The 17,530-nt window shown below is 38.4% G+C and overlaps 1 pseudogene; it reads left to right on the top strand.

Annotated features, from left to right (window-relative positions):
* The first annotated feature begins 5,218 nt into the window (after positions 1–5,218).
* LOC146618487 (uncharacterized) lies at positions 5,219–6,305 on the top strand (annotated as a pseudogene).
* Positions 6,306–17,530: the final 11,225 nt, after the last annotated feature.

Here is a 17,530-nt window from a genome sequence, read left to right on the forward strand (position 1 = left end):
GTTTCTTTTTCAGCCATTTTGTTGTTGTTGTTGATATGCTTTGGGATCATTGTCCTGCTGCATGATGTGCATGAGTTCCAGCCAAGCTTTGGCTGTCAGAGAGATGGCCTCAAATTTGACTCTAAAATACTTTGATATAGATAAGAGTTCATGGTCAACTCAGTGACTGAGAGATGCTCAGGTCCTACAGCTGCAAAACAAGTCCAAATTCTCAACCTTGCATCATTGTGCTTGACAGTTGGTATATCAGTTTGTGCTGATATATTGTGCTTTTTTTATATTGAGTTTTTTTTCCCCAAACATGGCACTGTGAATTATGGCCAAAGATCTCCACTTTGGTCTTGTCTATCAACAGGACATTGTTCCAATGTCTTCCAATGTCTTTTCAATTTTTTAACTGTCACGCTTTCTCCCATTTGACATGCTAACTGAGACCTGTAGAACGTGAAACGTAGCTCTTGCGATTTTTATGAATTTTTCTTTCACTGCTACGGCAAGGTCTGACGCATGGGGTGAGTTTGTGAAGACGGCCAGTCCTGGGAAGATGGTGACATTCTGTCCACACACACCAGAATTCTCCAGACTTGTAAAGTCACCAAGTAAAATGATGAGGGTGATTCATTCTTGGAAGTTGAGATGGGGCTGTAGTTCAAGTTAACTAGCACTAAATCAATATAACAATATCAGCACAACATAAAAAAAATATGAGCTCACATTAGAATCTGTCACAGAAAAAAAAATATATGTGGTGGCAGATTTCTTTTGTCATGTATTAATCGCATATTTAATCATATCACATCAGTGATAGTAATTTCACTTTCTCACTTAGTTGTATGCATGTTCACTACAGAGGGGCCTTTTGCTCTACACACACAGTGAGGCCATTGTAATGGGAGACGTTAAACAGATAGTGAGACCCCTTCTGCTTATCAGGGATGTAAATCCTTAGGTGACGGCCAAGCAGAAAACAAGGTCATAATCCTCTCTGTGAGGGAGGAGGTATAGCCCCCCCTGTGAGAGGGGCCAACATGTGTTGTGGGACGTTCTTTCTTTCTGTGTCTCTGTATATAAGATGTGAACGGCAGTGACCACAATTCAAAGTTGGTCCTAGTGTTTCACAGGGATGCTCTCTCCACATTGCAATGTGTTTATTAAACCCACTTCAAATCAAGCTCACTGGGTGTGTTGCAAGTTAATTTCCATATAAAATAGTCCTCTCCTCTTGTTTTTATTTGGAAAAACAGAAACTTTTAAGTTTTGGTTTAGAAATGTATATAATTATAATTAAAATAATCTTAATTCGTAGAAAATACATATACAGTGGATTTTAGGACTAGTTGATATATTTGACTAATTTGAAAATAAAAGAAGACGATGTCAGCTAATGTTAGATTTTGCAGGTTGATTACATTAACGCAATGTATAAAATAAAACATATAAAAAAAACTTCCTGGATGTAATGTTCAGGAATGATCTTCTGAGTGACAAACCAAATCTTCATCATTTCAGAAGAATAAAACCAGCAATCAGGCAGATCGCTAACCACCACAGTTAAGTGACAGTCTGCTTAACACCATATTTAACCCTCTCAGGCTCAAATTAAACTTTTTGTTGCTAATGCACAACCAAGTCCTGCAGTGGTACGTCTGAGTGAAAAAAACTCATAAAATATGTATGTGGGGTAATCAGATTGTTAGTTTTTAACTGTTGCAAATCGGCAATGCCTGCCTCGAGAGGGTTAAAAATGATTATGAGAGATGCTTGTATTTCACTTTAAAAAAAAAAGGCAATAATGTCTACCATGTGAAATGCTTCACAGTATACCGAGTTAAAAAGCAAACACTCTGCTCTAAGAGGCAATATCCCACTAGAGTTTTAAAATTCAGGACAAGCAGCAAGCTTTATGTGAGCTGAATGAAAAGAACACGTGTGGGCGAGGAAAGAAGGGTGCAGACTCTTACAGAGTAACAGTGAAGAGAGACTCAGACATATATCACAATGTCATATGTTTAAAATTCATGCTACCTCATATCCACAGTGCCATGGTTTCTTACCTGTAAACATTTGTGATAATTCCAAAGTACTAATCATGAATCAGGGCTGCATCATGCAAAACTGCCCTTTTCCACATAATTTCATAGTAATAATAGATAGACCCAAACATTATAAGATGATTGTTGATGCATTTATGTAATCTATTATCAACTTTTGCAATTCACTATAATCCACATTATTTACTCTTGATTGCGTGCCGGCAAAACAGCATGCATTTACAAAATGCTGCTGCTAGACTGCATGCCAGGTTAAACAGAAGGGCCCATATCACTCGACTACTAATGCACCTTCACCAGCTCCTGGTCACATTGACATTCAAGTGTAAAATTCACCCATATCTACAAATCATTGCACAGTCAGGCTCCCTTTTATGGTGCCAAGCTTCTTTATTTTGATCAATATGGTCAAACATTAACAAAATATTGTTTGTTCCTGCACCCACCAAGCTTTGGAGCATGTTTTTGTTTTAATTTATTGTTTTATTTTATACTATATATATACATATCACCAGCTCCCGGTCACGTTGACATTCAAGTATATACACACACACACATACATACATATATATATATATATATATATATATATATATATATATATATTAGGGGTGCAACGATACACAAAATTCACGGTTCGGTTCGGTTCGATACTTTGGTGTCACGGTTCGATATTTTTTTCGATACAAAAAAATGTTCATGCTTTTTTAATTTGTCATTTATTAAAATTATAAATATAGAGATTTTAACTCAAACGTACAGTTTTTAAATTTAATGTTGCTGAAATAACAAAGGGATAAAATAATAAATCTATCTGATTGAGAAATCACTCATCTTTGGAAAAGACAGTTTATTACAGAGAAATGGCTCTTTCCAAAATAAAAGCTATACTATACGCTTCTTCTGGGGTATACTCTCAGCAGCATATTAAACATATCAGGTCCCCATAAGGAGTATCACGTGCTAACGGCTGTCTAAATGACTCGGGTAAAGTTTGTAGCATGCGTGCTTGTTGTTTTTGTCTGCTTCCACTTGTCTTTGCACTAGGGTGATGTCGGCGTAAATGTGCAGTCATATTCATTTTGTTCCCACTAGTGCTGTTAGCGTTAATCTGAAATGACGTTAACGCCACAACACGGCAAATCTCCGTTAATGAGCTACCGCGGATCGCCCCGTGCGTGGGGCTGGACGGCGTCAACACGTTAACAAGCTAACTGCGCTAACGCACTAGTTCCCACCCATGTAATTGAGCATTGCGTGGCACATCCGACATACTGTTTTACTTTTGTCCATGACACGCTTACCTTCAGGGTCATACTTCACATGAAGACCAAAATAGTTCCAAACGCCAGATCTGAATGAGGGTGGGGGAGATTCAATTTGCCATATTGCAACGAGCTTAGCTTCTGTCTTGCTAGCTTGCGCTGCGCTCAGTGGATCTGCGCTTGACAGTGCAGCCTAGGCAGAGTAGTCGAATGCAGATTCACTGAGCTCTCAACACAGACAGCATTGTTAGAAGAAAAGTTTATAAAATAAATAAAAATTTTTGTATTGTTCGATACATATGCGTACCGAACCGAAAGCACTGTATCGAACGGTTCAATATCGATACGAGTATCGTTTCACCCCTTATATATATATATATATATATATAGATAGATATATATATATATATATACAGTGATGCCGGTAATGCGTTGCTTAGTAACGCGTTACTCTGAATATGACCACTTTTCAGTAACGACTAATCTAACCCGTTACTATTTCCATAACAGTAGTCAGATTAAAGTTACTTGTCCAAACCACTGTGCGTTACTATTTTTTTAAGCAAAAAGATTTGGTTTCGTCTTTTCGACTTAGCAGATGACAAACACATACGTGTCGTGAAACGTCACATATGCGGCAGGTCACGTTTCCCGCTTACAAGCAGCCAGCGACATAAAAAAGTGTAAACAACGATGGAGGGAGAGAGATGTTCGCTCTTTAGCTGGAAATATGGTCACTATTTTGAGTTTCTGTCAACTAAAGATTTCGATATTAAAGTTCGTTGTACACTCTGTGTTGGCGAAAAAGTGTTATCTACCTTCAAAAACACTATGTCAAACTTAAAGAAACATTTGGAGTCGCAGCACGGCACAGTCAAACTCACAGAGAGGGTCCCACCAAAGCAGAGAGCTGTGACTTCCGCAGAAGGTCCTAAACCCCCCAAACAACAAAAGTTGGACTTTGGTGCAAAACCAGTAAGTGATGAAGAATTGAAGAAGTTGGTCGCGCAGTATATTGTAGAAGAAATGCTACCTATAAAAACTGTTGACTCGCCCTCGTTTCGTGCCATGATAAAAAAGATCCCTACTTCTGTTAATGCCGAGCTGTCTCACCGAACGACTTTTACTTCTTACTTGGAGAAGGAGTTTATGGAGAGAAATTTGAAGGCCGCACTGATGAGATTGACATTGTTTCAACTATCGCGGATATTTGGACTGCTAACAACAGAAGCTATATGGGAGTAACGCTCCACTGGATCAGTAGAACCACATTAGAGCGCCACAAGGTTGCATTAGCATGTAGGCGAATTCGTGGTAGACACAGGTATGATCTCACTGGTACAGAAATCGAAAACATTCACTCCTCTTATGGATTACTCAACAAAGTAGTTGCAACAGTTACTGATAATGGATCCAACTTTGTTAATGCGTTTCAAGTTTATCATCCTGTCACGGAGTCCGATGAAGAGACAGAGGAGGAAGAGTCCACCCCCAAAGACGATGATGTCACTTTTTCTGATCTGTCAGAAATCCTCTCGGCTGAGAATGAAAGTGATGGTCAGCTGTCTCTTCCCCCGCACCGCAGGTGTGCTTCGCACACCATCAACATAATTTGCACACGTGATGTGGAGAAACATTTATCAACCAATGCAGAGAGCAGGGCTGTGTATGCGCAGCTCTTTGGACCAAATCGAGTAGATCTACACTTGCATCAGAAACAGTGGAAGAAATCAGCAAAAGAAAGCTCCTAATACCAACATCCACAAGGTGGAATTTCTTTGTTGATGCTGTAAAATAATTGCAGAAATCACCATGGGTGAGCTGAATACTCTGTACACAAAGCTAGGACTGAAGTGCTTCAAAGATCAAGAATACCAGTACCTGCATGAGTACTGCATGCCCATGAAACCTCAGACTGCAGCACTGGACATTTTACAAGGCGACGGTCCATATAGTCAGATGTCTATTCATATTAATGTACAGAATTCACCTGCTTGCTGCTACTACTGCACATGTATGTATATATATATATATAATGTTCTTCCTCTACACCCCCCCCCCCCCCCCCCAATTTTTGCACATGTCGAGGAGCGTATCAGGCTACATTTCACTGTGTGTTATACTTGTATAACTATGCATGTGACGATTAAAGAACCTTGAACCTTGAACCATATGGAACTTTACTACCAACACTTGAAGTTCTGATGCAGAAGACCCAGGCTGTGAAAGATGACCTCTCCAGGATGACTGCAGGCCTTCCAGATGCCATTGTACAGGTACGCTCCATCTTGAAATTAGTCAAATTTTTTGCTTCATACAATTCACCAACATTGAGCAGAATATTAATTATCACTGAAAAATAAGATTAAAACAATGAAAATGTTTACAAGTAACCTAAAACAAAATAAATCCATAATACTGATCTCGTATTAGGCATGGTTTGCAAGTAATTCAATAACATAATAAATTGTAGGCATAAAAATATCGATTATGTTTTTTAGGCTATTCAGACTCGTTTCACCGGTGTGCTGGACAACAAAGATGCCCTTCTCGCAGCTGCCAGTTGTCCAAAATTCAAACTCCAATGGCTGAGAGATACAGGAAGGAGGGAGCGAGTAAAACAGCTTCTGACAGCGGAGTGTTGCACCACTGCTCCTCTGGCAAAAAACCCTGCCAGTGTGCCCAGTGCTACTACATCTAGCAGCCAAGGTGAGATGGCAGAGGCAGAGGAGGAGACCTATTCTGCAGAAAAAGAAGTCATGGACTACCTGATGTCAGGCTACGACCTTCAGATTCTGCATAAGTTTTCAAGCATAAAGACAATTTTTTTTAAAGTATAACACTCCAACCTGTGGAGCGACTTTTTAGTCTGGGAGATTTGGTGCTCATGCCTAAAAGAAATCGACTTTCTGACAAAAGGTTTGAGAAGCTTCTGTTAATGAGGTACAACCACTGGTTTACTCGCTCCACTCTACTGTTTCCTCCATAACATGCGATGACAACATATACTGAAAAAAAGAGAATGGGGAATCCAATTTAAATAACTATTTACAAGTAAATGAATTACGTTTATCAAAGTCACTTAATAAACGTATTAAAGTTTTCAAGTTGATTAACTTAAATCAATTACTTGCAAGGAAGTAAGGCAATTTAAGTTGGACCTGCAGTCTCTTTTTTTTTCATAAGATTAGTCCAAAGTTACAAAAGCAGACAATAGTGCTTACATGTGGAGGGTATAAAAAGTATCTTAAGGGAAGTCAAGAAAGACTCTTTGTTTGTTTGTTTGTTTTTATAAAAAGCATTTATGTGAAATGAAGTGAAGAAAGTCTCCTTTTTTTCACAATTCTGATGAAGTCAGTACTGATAAATGATCAGAATTATAATATTTCTGACTGTCTGAGGCTAAGTGGAATCGAATCGGGACTTTGAAAACCGGAATCGAATGGATTATAGAAATCAGTGATGATACCCAGCCGTAGTGAGCAGCCTAGGCACGACAGAAGTGGATGTAGCTGTAATAAGAAAATAACTATTGCTAACTTTTCTGTTAAGTTAGGGCCTGATCCTTCTGAAATTCATAGCCAGTGCTCTGACATGGTGTCATCAATCTTTGAATGCTGAAAAAGCACAGTGTATCCAGAAAAACACATAATATTATATAAATTATTATAAAATTTTTAAAGTTAGGCGTACCTGTACGCCCATGGCAAAAAGTTAGTCTAGAGCCCTGATATATCATAATAATCTGACAATACATATAATATTGGCCATATTATATTTACATTACAACAGTGAGATGATTTTAGTCTCATAACCAACATTAGCTAATTGCTATTTAGTAACTAATCTCGAAATGACTGTTCAGCACAGAAATGAAGCCCAACAATCATGTTTTACAGTCCCGTGGTCTCAGCCTCAGATACTCAACTAATCAAAGTGATGTCATGACAAAAATGAATGACCAAGAAAAACATGAAGGAGATTTTCCTGGTCTGGCTTTTTATAGCGGATAACCTTAAAAATATTCTACAATGTTCTGCATATAAAGTTTAAATTTCTTCAGTATTGAACAACAGAAAAAATATTCTTTCTTATCCAAGGTCATTTAAGTGAAAAAAAGAAAAAGAAAAGAAAAAGACAGCAGCCGACAGCGCTGTAAACAACGGTAGACTGGTGGGTAATAAGCGAATGAATAATACAGAAAACAGAGATTGGAGACGGGAAACTGTTCTTGAAGTACAGAGAGAGATAGAGAGAGAGCTAGCTGTGCATGAAGTGTGATTTTAATAGTCGTGGAAGCAAAACAGCAAAATTCATGACGACATTGATCAACTGTGAAGCACAGTTTGCTGCTTCTTTTGCTGCTGGCTCGGCGAATTTTGGTTGGAGAGAGACAAAACCTGCAGCTCAGAATCAGCGCAAAAAGACATAATCACAGCGCGGACCGGACGCATCAGAATCCCTAAGCTCCGACAGCGTGTCCGTCTAAGGCCGTCGGGTGAGAAAGCCGAGAAAGACAAAGCTGATTCTGATGCGTCGGTTCCGCTCTGTGTTTACGTCTTTGTGTGGAGTCCGTGTACCTGCTCTCATTTGCTGTTTGGTTGTTGTTGAAATGGTTTTGTGAGCTTTAATCTTTAATCTGCGACCAAATTGGTCGCACTGAGCCCTGTATATATATATTACAGGAAATATTACAGCAGTGAGCTTGAACTCTGTGTCAAAGATTTAAGTTGCAGTTATTTATATTTCCTATCACCTTAAATCTTCACTCAAATACAAGTATCTTTGACAGTGTATATACAGATGTATTATACATAAGAGACAAATATTGTTCATTTAATATGTTGGCATTATTACATTTGGCTCAATGCTTACATATATGTGTAAAAAGCAAATGTACGAGCTGTGATAACTGTTTCTGATAGAATGAAGAGTAGACTGATATATTAAATATTCCTTTATTGGGTGAGAAAATCAGACCATGTCATAACTGCTTTCAGTCATACAGAATAGATATCAGAGCCTTAAACAGGCTGACTTCTGCTAAATGGGTCAAACTAGGCAGAAAGTATACAAACACATAACATCCTTATAGAATATGATGTAACACTATAGATCAACTTACCTCAGAATATATAAAGCATATAAACAATTACAGCAATATGATGCAACAAACACAGCAGTGCTACTGATCCAAAATACTCAAAGCTTCATAGAATTGAAACAAACATTTATTTTTAGCTCCATTCTGCTGCTGATACATACTTTAGGTTTCTGAATATTACACTTGTTGCTGCCTTTCATAGTGTGTAACTTGAAGGCCCTGAGTACTTTCTCCCACACTGAAAACACTAGAATGATAAAATTATATGAACATTACCTAATAAGACTGATTCAGGACAGACAATTAGTTATGTTAAACTTTTCTAGCAGTCCTTCACAAACAGGGAACAGCCTGTCTATTCTCTCCATCTGTCAGCTGCTGCTGGCTCTTCCTCCTCCTCTTCCTCACACACTGTTGAGTTTGTCCTGGTGGATCGTCAGGGCTGCAAAGCCTCACAGATGATGTGCAGCAGTGGGTCCCTCAGCCTGTCCTCACTCTGGACACTTGCAGTTGTCACACATGGAAATCAAATGTGTGATAAGCTGCAGGATTCAAACACAAGTGTAACTTATAAATACATGTTCATATTTTTATTACACAATCAGAGAGAAAGAAACAGAGAGAGAGTGCAGGACAGACAGACAGGTGACAGTCTCAGGTGTATACACTGCTACAAAACAGCACAAGAGAAGGAGGATTTAGTGTTTGTGTTATTACGAGTGCTAAACAAGAAGAGTTCCCAGATGGTACAGTGGACACATGTGTGACTCCTGCGATTAAAGCATCTTTCTTTCAGCTTAACAAGTGAACCGTCAGCTGTTCAAACACACGTTAAAGTCCGTTTGGCTCGACACCACCGAACAGAGGCAGCAATATAACATAGCTAACATTAACAGTGCAGTGGATCCTGCTTGTGCCGTGATATTCAGGACTGCAAACCGAGCAGCATCACTGACTTTCAGCTTGTTGTGTTTGTGGATATATGACTGACTTTAATTATCCATAAAATCATCACATTCTCTGTAACATTAAGGTCAACTATATATATTTTTTGAAGTAGAGGCTTTAAAACCAAGTTAACGCTGAAAGTACAGACATCACTAATGTCACATAACTTTGCCGACATATGACCAACAGTAATGTTTTAATGTTCTTCGTTATTAAACATTCGCACATAAATAAATTACATCATATTCAGTACTTACTTTTGACAGTTCACTCTTCGGCTGCCCCCTTCTGCCGTCTGCCGTATTTTGCGGCAAAATTATCCACACCACCGCCGCGCTATGAATTGTGGGACATATGGGACCACGAAGCGTGCACCGGACCACGCTTGATATTTAGGTAAATCGACGGCGCATTTGGAGTATGCATTTGAAGTACACTTCGAATTGGGACAGCCGTCATTGCGTGGCGGTGACGTAGTTGCACTCAAAATGCGTACTTCAAGCGTGCAGTCTCTTAATTGGGACACAGCCATGGTCTCACAGAGTGGAAGATTTAGCAATATTGATATTTGTAACTGAGCATTTTAGAGGCAGTCGGTCTACAAAGTGAGGCTAAAAAAACACAGTATTGATTGCATTCATAATTTCATATACTTAAAAGAACAATATGATATTTTAGCGTTTTCCCCCTTGAGCCACATATGATTAATTTCTTCTTATTTGTTTTTTTAGCTTTATTTATGCATTTGGAAAGCTCACCAGAGAGCGTAGAACAAGCTAATAGAATTCTGTTAGGGTATAGATGATTAAACCTTCCACACTAACACTTAACAGATCACACAAAACCTGTACTTAATAGCATCCTCGTGTTCTAGATTCCATTCACGTTCTTGTTGTTTAAACTTATCAGCTACATTTGGATAATGAGCCCTCCTGTCAGCTGGCTCCAGAGGTACCACTCTTGTAAGAGCACGCTTCTGCTTGCCAAGCCTGTACTCCCTGTGCGCTGGTCCCTCTCAGCAACCAACTGTTTTTCCAGATGTCACCATTCTTTCATGATGATCATCCTGTTTGTTCCTGCTCAATACTGAACTTTAAGCTATTGAATTTATAAACCAAAGTGTAACTGATAATGTGAAGTTGAAACAGAAGTTTTAAACAAAAACAATGAAAAAATAAAATAAAACTAAACTATACCAATGTCTCAATTAGAGTTTTCCTAGGTTTTGTTTGTCATTTTGCTTAATTTTTCTATAGTGATTCATTATGTGTATCAGAACCCAGAGGGTTTGTTTAAGCTTTTGTCCACACTTCATTTACCTTGTTAAGTACGGGAAGCTTCGAAAGATAAAGACAAGCAGCCATGTTGTACATTATGAGATACATATGAATAAATAAATAAGATCATCTGTGGCTGGAAACTTTGAGAAGAAAAAATAAACTAGCTGTCTGTCTCTGTCTCTCTATAGCTCTGACATCATCACATTGTGGTTTTAAAATCTTAACTCCAACCCACTTCCTCTCACCAACCCTAGATTACAATATTTTAATCAAGGTACCTTACTAACAAAACTACTTAGAGCTGTTAAATGAACTTACCCTAAAACAGTGGTTCCCAAACTTTTTTTTGCTGCGCCCCCCTTTGTTTTACAAGAAAAATGTTGCCCCCCCCCCCCGCGCGAGTGCACGCACGCACACATCCTCCAACCACACCCACCCATATTTTGCTCCATTGCAGTTTATTTCACACCTCAAACATTTAGTAAACAATTAAGCAAATACAAGTAATCTGCAATAAATTACAGGTCGTAAGAAAATAAACTACTAACTCTTTTACGCTACGTCTGCACCTACACGGGTATTTTTGAAAACGCAGCTGTTTCGTCCACACGTAAACGGCGTTTCGAATCACCGAAAACTGAGATTATTTTTTAAAACTCCTTTTTTGCGTTTACGTGTGGACAAGGAATACAGAGTTCCTCACGCAAAGTCAAAGGTATGTGCCTTTTTTCACGTCACGCTGTGCACCACGTTATTGTTTACCTGAGATGAATTGCAGAATGGCAGATCGAGACAAAATACTGTTAATCTGACAATCTGCAGGTTTTACACGCTTACATACACACATGCAGCTACTGTTCCTCTATTTAGAAAGGCAGAGGCCTTAATCACGAATCACGAATAATCACGATGTGATTATTTGACGCGTAGTTTTTTTTTTCATGTGTAATAATAGTCAATATTGCTATCAATACATTTTTCAAAAACTGTCTCTCTGTGCAAAATAGGTTCAAAAACATAAACAACTGTCGGATGCTGTTTGTCCGTGATTAAAACCGGGGGAACAAATTGTGGCAGGATGAGCCTGATATTATTTGTATCCCGCTGTAACTTTACTGTAGAAAGTATAGTATAGTATGTATATCTCCAAAATGTCAGGAGTAGTTAGTCATTACAAGAAGTGATTGTGAACTAAAAATCACGAATGTGGGATACTGTTTGTCCGTGATTTAAACAGCCCAGCGCTGCTCCCTACGAAGGGAAAATCAATTCTGCAGGGGAGACCTACCTCGGCACTTGTGCAGGTGAAGCCAAAGGGAAGATATGCTTCACCATATTTTCTAGTCTTTGGCTTGGAATGAAGTTGGTTTGGAAACATATTCAGCGATGCTTCATCTCCTGCTTTGCGTTTCTGTAGGCGCCCCATGCTAGCAGTGTCCAAGCGTTTTGTTTTCTTTCCCCCCTTGTCATCCCGCGTCCCCCCTGCCATGGCTCTGCGGTCCCCCTAGGGGGCGGGCCCCACACTTTGGGAAGGTCTGCCCTAAAAGTAGCAAATTTGCAGCTTGAGCAGAATATTCTCACAAGATCAATGTAGGCCTGCACAGAGATCCGGTGTTATCAGGTAATGCAGTGCGAATTGGGATAAGCTTGACTTCAGTGCCTTTCTGAATCAACTTTAAATTTTTCAAACTAGACAGAAGATGTGGTTACCACTGTGAATAATTCAATAAGCTGTTATCAATACCAATATGTTTAGACTGGGATTTCAAGTGTATTGTATAAGTGTTTCAGTAAAGCAGCTTTTGAGCTTTAATTTAATAAAAGCAAAAAACAAGGATTGGTTGCTATTTATACCCACAGTCGATCTGGGTTGGAACAATGCCAAGGTTAATCATGCTGCGGTCATCTGTGCTAATGCTTAGAGCAGGAACAACATTAACGATAAAGAGCTGGCTGGAGCTTTGTTGCTGTGAGGCTACATAAATATGTTCACTGTTAATTTATTATGGAAATGTAGCTGTTATATTCCCATAGATAAAAACCCAAAGTGAAGGTGTGTGATGTGACTATATCTGTAGGTGTATGTGCAGTCATTGTGTGCAATGACTTTAATAATTTTATTGCTGCTGCTTGAAGCATAAAGAAGAGTGTGAAGTAAATAGCTACAAATTAACCTGTGGCTATTATTATTACTAATGTACATTTCTTGAGGGAATCCCTGATGAGTGGAAATGGGTGAGATAAGACTGTCAGCTTAGAGGCTGCAAAAACAAATAGATACAACTCAGGTTATGAAATGACAGCTAATAATAACATGTTCATGAAGATGCTACATCAGTCCACTGAGCCCCTACATTTCACGCGCCACTACCCAGGGATCATACCAACTAATCATGTACAGTCACGGTGAACAGAAAAAAACATGGCTGTCCATCAGATGATATTCTGTTCATCATGCCATATTATTTAATCAATCCATTACTGTGAAGAAACAACATCACTGGAGTTGATCATTTGTAAAACATTTAGAAAGATTGATTTGGTATTTAGTTATTGGAAATTAATTAATGTTCATATTAGGTGAAACCAATCACAGAGCCTCTAAACTTGCAGCAAATGCTGTTCTGCTCTGGTCTTTGAGTACTTCTTGAAACTAAACACCATGTAAGAACAAACCTCCTAACGCCATGGGGCAAACTTTGCAATCAGGTATATGTAAATGACTGATTTTAAACACCAAGATACACATTTTTGCAAATCTTTTCTTAAGAACTTTTGGAGTTGGTTTGAACATGGTTTTATTCTTACATTAAATTGAAGCAACAGCAATGATGCAATCCAAACGTCACACACACTTCAGAACATTTAAAAAGTTAAACACAGGCTAATTGCCATCCTTTCGCTCTTTACATAATGGGCAGTACAAAACAATTAAAAAACTGACAGCATATATAGGAATAAGACAAAAAAGAAAAGGGAGTAAACAAAATGACAACAGGGCATGTGCAAAACCCCCCAAAACAAACTGACAGTCACTATCATTAAAGACGTGCGTTTTAGTAACACCTGTGATTTTGTCAGACATTACGCTCAAATAAAATACTCATATATTCACTTAAAAACGATAAAAACTATAATAAATGAGCTTTGCACTGGAAGTTATATATGAAAATCTGTGAAAAGTCACAGACCTATACCTGTGTGACAGGCCCAGGTCCACTGAAATAAAATTTGTGTTATTAACATCTTCCCCCGGGCTGCACAGCGACAGCCTCCAAACACCTCTGCAGCATTTCAACCTTAGGGCTTTTCGAGGCAATGTTAGGAGAAAATAGAACAGAGTAACTATCTGTTGTCTTTCTCAATTTATCTCTTCCTCTTCATTCTATTTTCATATCTCTGCTTTACTTAATGTAATGTTAGACCCTTTGGCCAAATAATCCAAAACAGCACAAGACCTCTTCAGAGCGGCGAAGAGAGTGTGACAATTTTATTGCTTAAAGCATCCAAGAACCCATGTGGCAAAACAAACAAAACAAACAAAAAAAAATTCAGTGATGATACTCTGAAGCAAGATTAACAACAACAGTCATCTCTCTTATACATTAACAAAGTAAAATCTGCAGATTTTACATTTGCAGTATTACAAAACTCCTGGTTACATTCAAGGGCAGATAAGCCAGATTAGACTTTTCCAGAAAAAAAATTAATCCTAGAATGAAAATAAAATAAATAAAAATACAGAAGAAACCAATACTAACATGTACCAGACTGATGGAATGACAAAAGTAGGGAGAATGAGAGAAACAGGTTATGAGCTAAAGCACACAGTAGCATGTCCAACACTAATATTTGGGCATGGGCATATATGGCTGCCAGTAGATCTCAGTTACTAGTCTTTATGGATGATATGACTGCTGATAGAAGCAGAAGAATTATATTTATTAAGAAGATTTCTTAAATATGCAGTGCTATTTCCAGCTCAGATTCAGCCAAATGAAGCAAAAAAGGAATGGCACCGAGACTCACAAACAATCTGTGGCTGGTAAAATATCAAAAACAATCCTTACATTTTAAATGATGATTTTGATGATGAAAATGGCTGTATTAACTTGTATTAAAGAGTTAATACAATACTTTTGTTAAACCCCTTGAGTTGTTAGTGAAAGTCTGCACTCCAATCTACAGAGCCCCTCTGATGACATGGTCCAAAAAATAAATAAATTGTGGCCACAGAATACTACTTCGTGGGCACGAAATGGGTATAACGTGCCCACAAAATACTTTTTTGTGCCCACGAAATACTATTTCGAAATACTATTTCGAGGGCACGAAATAGGTATAACGTGGGCACGAAATGCTAATTTGTGAGCACGAAACACTTGACCAATAACCGTGATCCTTCCCAGGCTCTTGCAGTTGGTTGACAATAAAATCTATCCCGGCGTCCAGGTTGTACTTACATCTGTACAGCAACTGGGCTCTCAATATCCTGTTTAAATGTCTCTCCGTAATAATGGCTCCTTGCATTGCCAGGCTTTTCAAAATGCATTTGTAGCTCATTCCCAGCCTAAAATAAAACTCAATCATACTGTCTCTGTCCATGGTGTATAGGTTTAGCCTACTCTTATGCTTATGTCTCTACACAGCTGTCCAGGAATTGTATCAATATGATGTGCGCCACAAGTGCATAATTCGTTGCCACGTTATACCCAATTCATGCCCACAAATTAGCATTTCGTGCGCATGCTATACCTACACTGTAATCCCTAACAGTTGTTCTAGCTCATAACTAATAAGCTCATAACACTCAAATGTCGTTTTGTAGTTGAGCAAACTATAAAGTATTGAGCTCTGTTGGCTTTTATGCAACTTTAATTGAATAGGGCTCAATATTTTTTAGCTAATTTGTTCGGAACGCTCAAAAAGTTTAAGAAGCATATATTAGTGACGTTCTGGTGGGTGGAGTCTTGTCGCTCCCTCAGGAAAGCTGAGTCAGCCATCTTGAATTTACCTTGATGCAGGGAAGATTTGGCCAGCCCGTGTGGATTAAGAGTCCCCAACTTCAACCTACCACGACCACCACCTTATTTTTTTTCATCAACTGCCCTAAATTTGGTAAGTCTAACGTGTTTTTGTTTTGCTTAAATTTAATTTCGATAAACATTCTTTTTTATTTTTTTACTGGAAATACATTCGTACTTTGCGCACAGTGCATGTTTGTTATAAATGAATTCGAATCCAAGTAATTGTAATTTTAGAAGTTTTCGAATGTGACAAATACGTAATGTTATTTCAAATTAGAACGGTGTAACGTTTTGGCGGTTTTCCGTGGGGGACAACATTTCCCATAATGCATTGTATTCTTGCCCGGGAAGTTGACGGTGGCAGTTCTAGCTCTATGCCTTTGAACTTTCTACTAAAATTTTCTACTGTCCGTTTCTACCGGTTGTCGTATTCGCCGGTAATGCACGTGCGTATTGTGAGTATACTTATTTCAATAAGTGTCCGTGTTACACAGTCAGTAGTTTACGCTGTTGAGCTATGTGTGTGTGCTAGCATGAAGCGAACAATAATAAACAACATGAGTGTGTTATCATGATGGTAATTAGACACATGTTTGTATTTTTTCGTAGTCTCAAATGTGTGGTTGTGAGATAATCTCGAAGTTCTTTTAACAGTTTAGAGGGGTATTCCACTAAGCGAGCTCTACAAGTCAAGCCTTGCGGAAAAATGCATCGCCTGATTCAGCCTAACATTACACACTGGTCAAACTCGGTGCTACGAACGAAGTTCACCTAAATTGTTCGCGCTAATTCGACAAGGCTCAACCAGCCAGACTGAGGCGCCTCCTTGACACCTTTAAGCCAGACCCTATCGATCTTTGCTAGATAAATTGAAATGAAATGAAAATAAAGAGCCGCGTTCTGCTCCCAGGCTAAGAAAGAATCATTGATGCAGACTGTGCGGATCACAAATACTCCCTAACCTGTAAGGCAGGGGTGTCCAAACTTTTTTCACTGAGGGCCACATACATAAAAATATAGGAGGGGCTGGGCCACTTACTAGAAATTAGGTAAAAAACCTTAACTTTAGTGTATTAAAGTGTATTAAAGATCACAAAATCACTTAAAAGTGGTCGAATATGTTATATTGTTGAATATAATTAAAGACAAAACCGCCTTCATCACAGCTTTCCATAAATTGATCTTTATTGATTCATTCAGAAAAAGTTTTGGTAGCTCATTTTCAGAACAGCAGCTTCAGATTTCTTCTTAGACAGAAGATTTACAGCACAGAGAAAAAACAATAAAGGGGAAAATAGGACGGGTAAATTTCAAGTTTGTTATTTAAGTTATTAAGCTTAGCAACACACCTATTAACATTAGTTTGAAACGGTTAACATTAACAGACTGAACTGGACTTAATAACAGGAGTGCATATAATCTTAGTAAATTATTGTGGTGAGTATCAGCTGCGCTGGGTATGTAAATCGGGCCATCCAGCTGCGGTGCTGATTCGACGTGACTCGTGCCAAAAATCCGGACAAATGTCACTTGATCAAGGAGCAGATCTGCATCAGATGAGATCAGCTGACTACGTGTGTGTGTGCTGTGCAAAAAATGTTTTTGAACATTAACAAGTCGTCTTTGTGCACATATTGTTTACAGATATCAGACTGCAAAGAGCGCTACAGAGAGTCAGCATTTCACCAGTTGTCAGTGGGTGAGTTTTATAATTTGTGTCCTAATTTAAATAAAAAATAAATACAAAGAAACTAGAGAATTTTGCCCTGAATTATTCAAAATTTTTAGATTTTTTTTTTTGCAACAGAACAGACAAAATTAAATTACTGTGTGAACTTGTTGGCATAATTATGTT

This window comes from Diplotaxodon limnothrissa, linkage group LG14 (genome assembly GCF_057381915.1).
Source record: "Diplotaxodon limnothrissa isolate DT_005_m linkage group LG14, D_limnothrissa_male_GT1.1, whole genome shotgun sequence".
In the NCBI taxonomy this organism is placed as follows: domain Eukaryota; kingdom Metazoa; phylum Chordata; class Actinopteri; order Cichliformes; family Cichlidae; genus Diplotaxodon; species Diplotaxodon limnothrissa.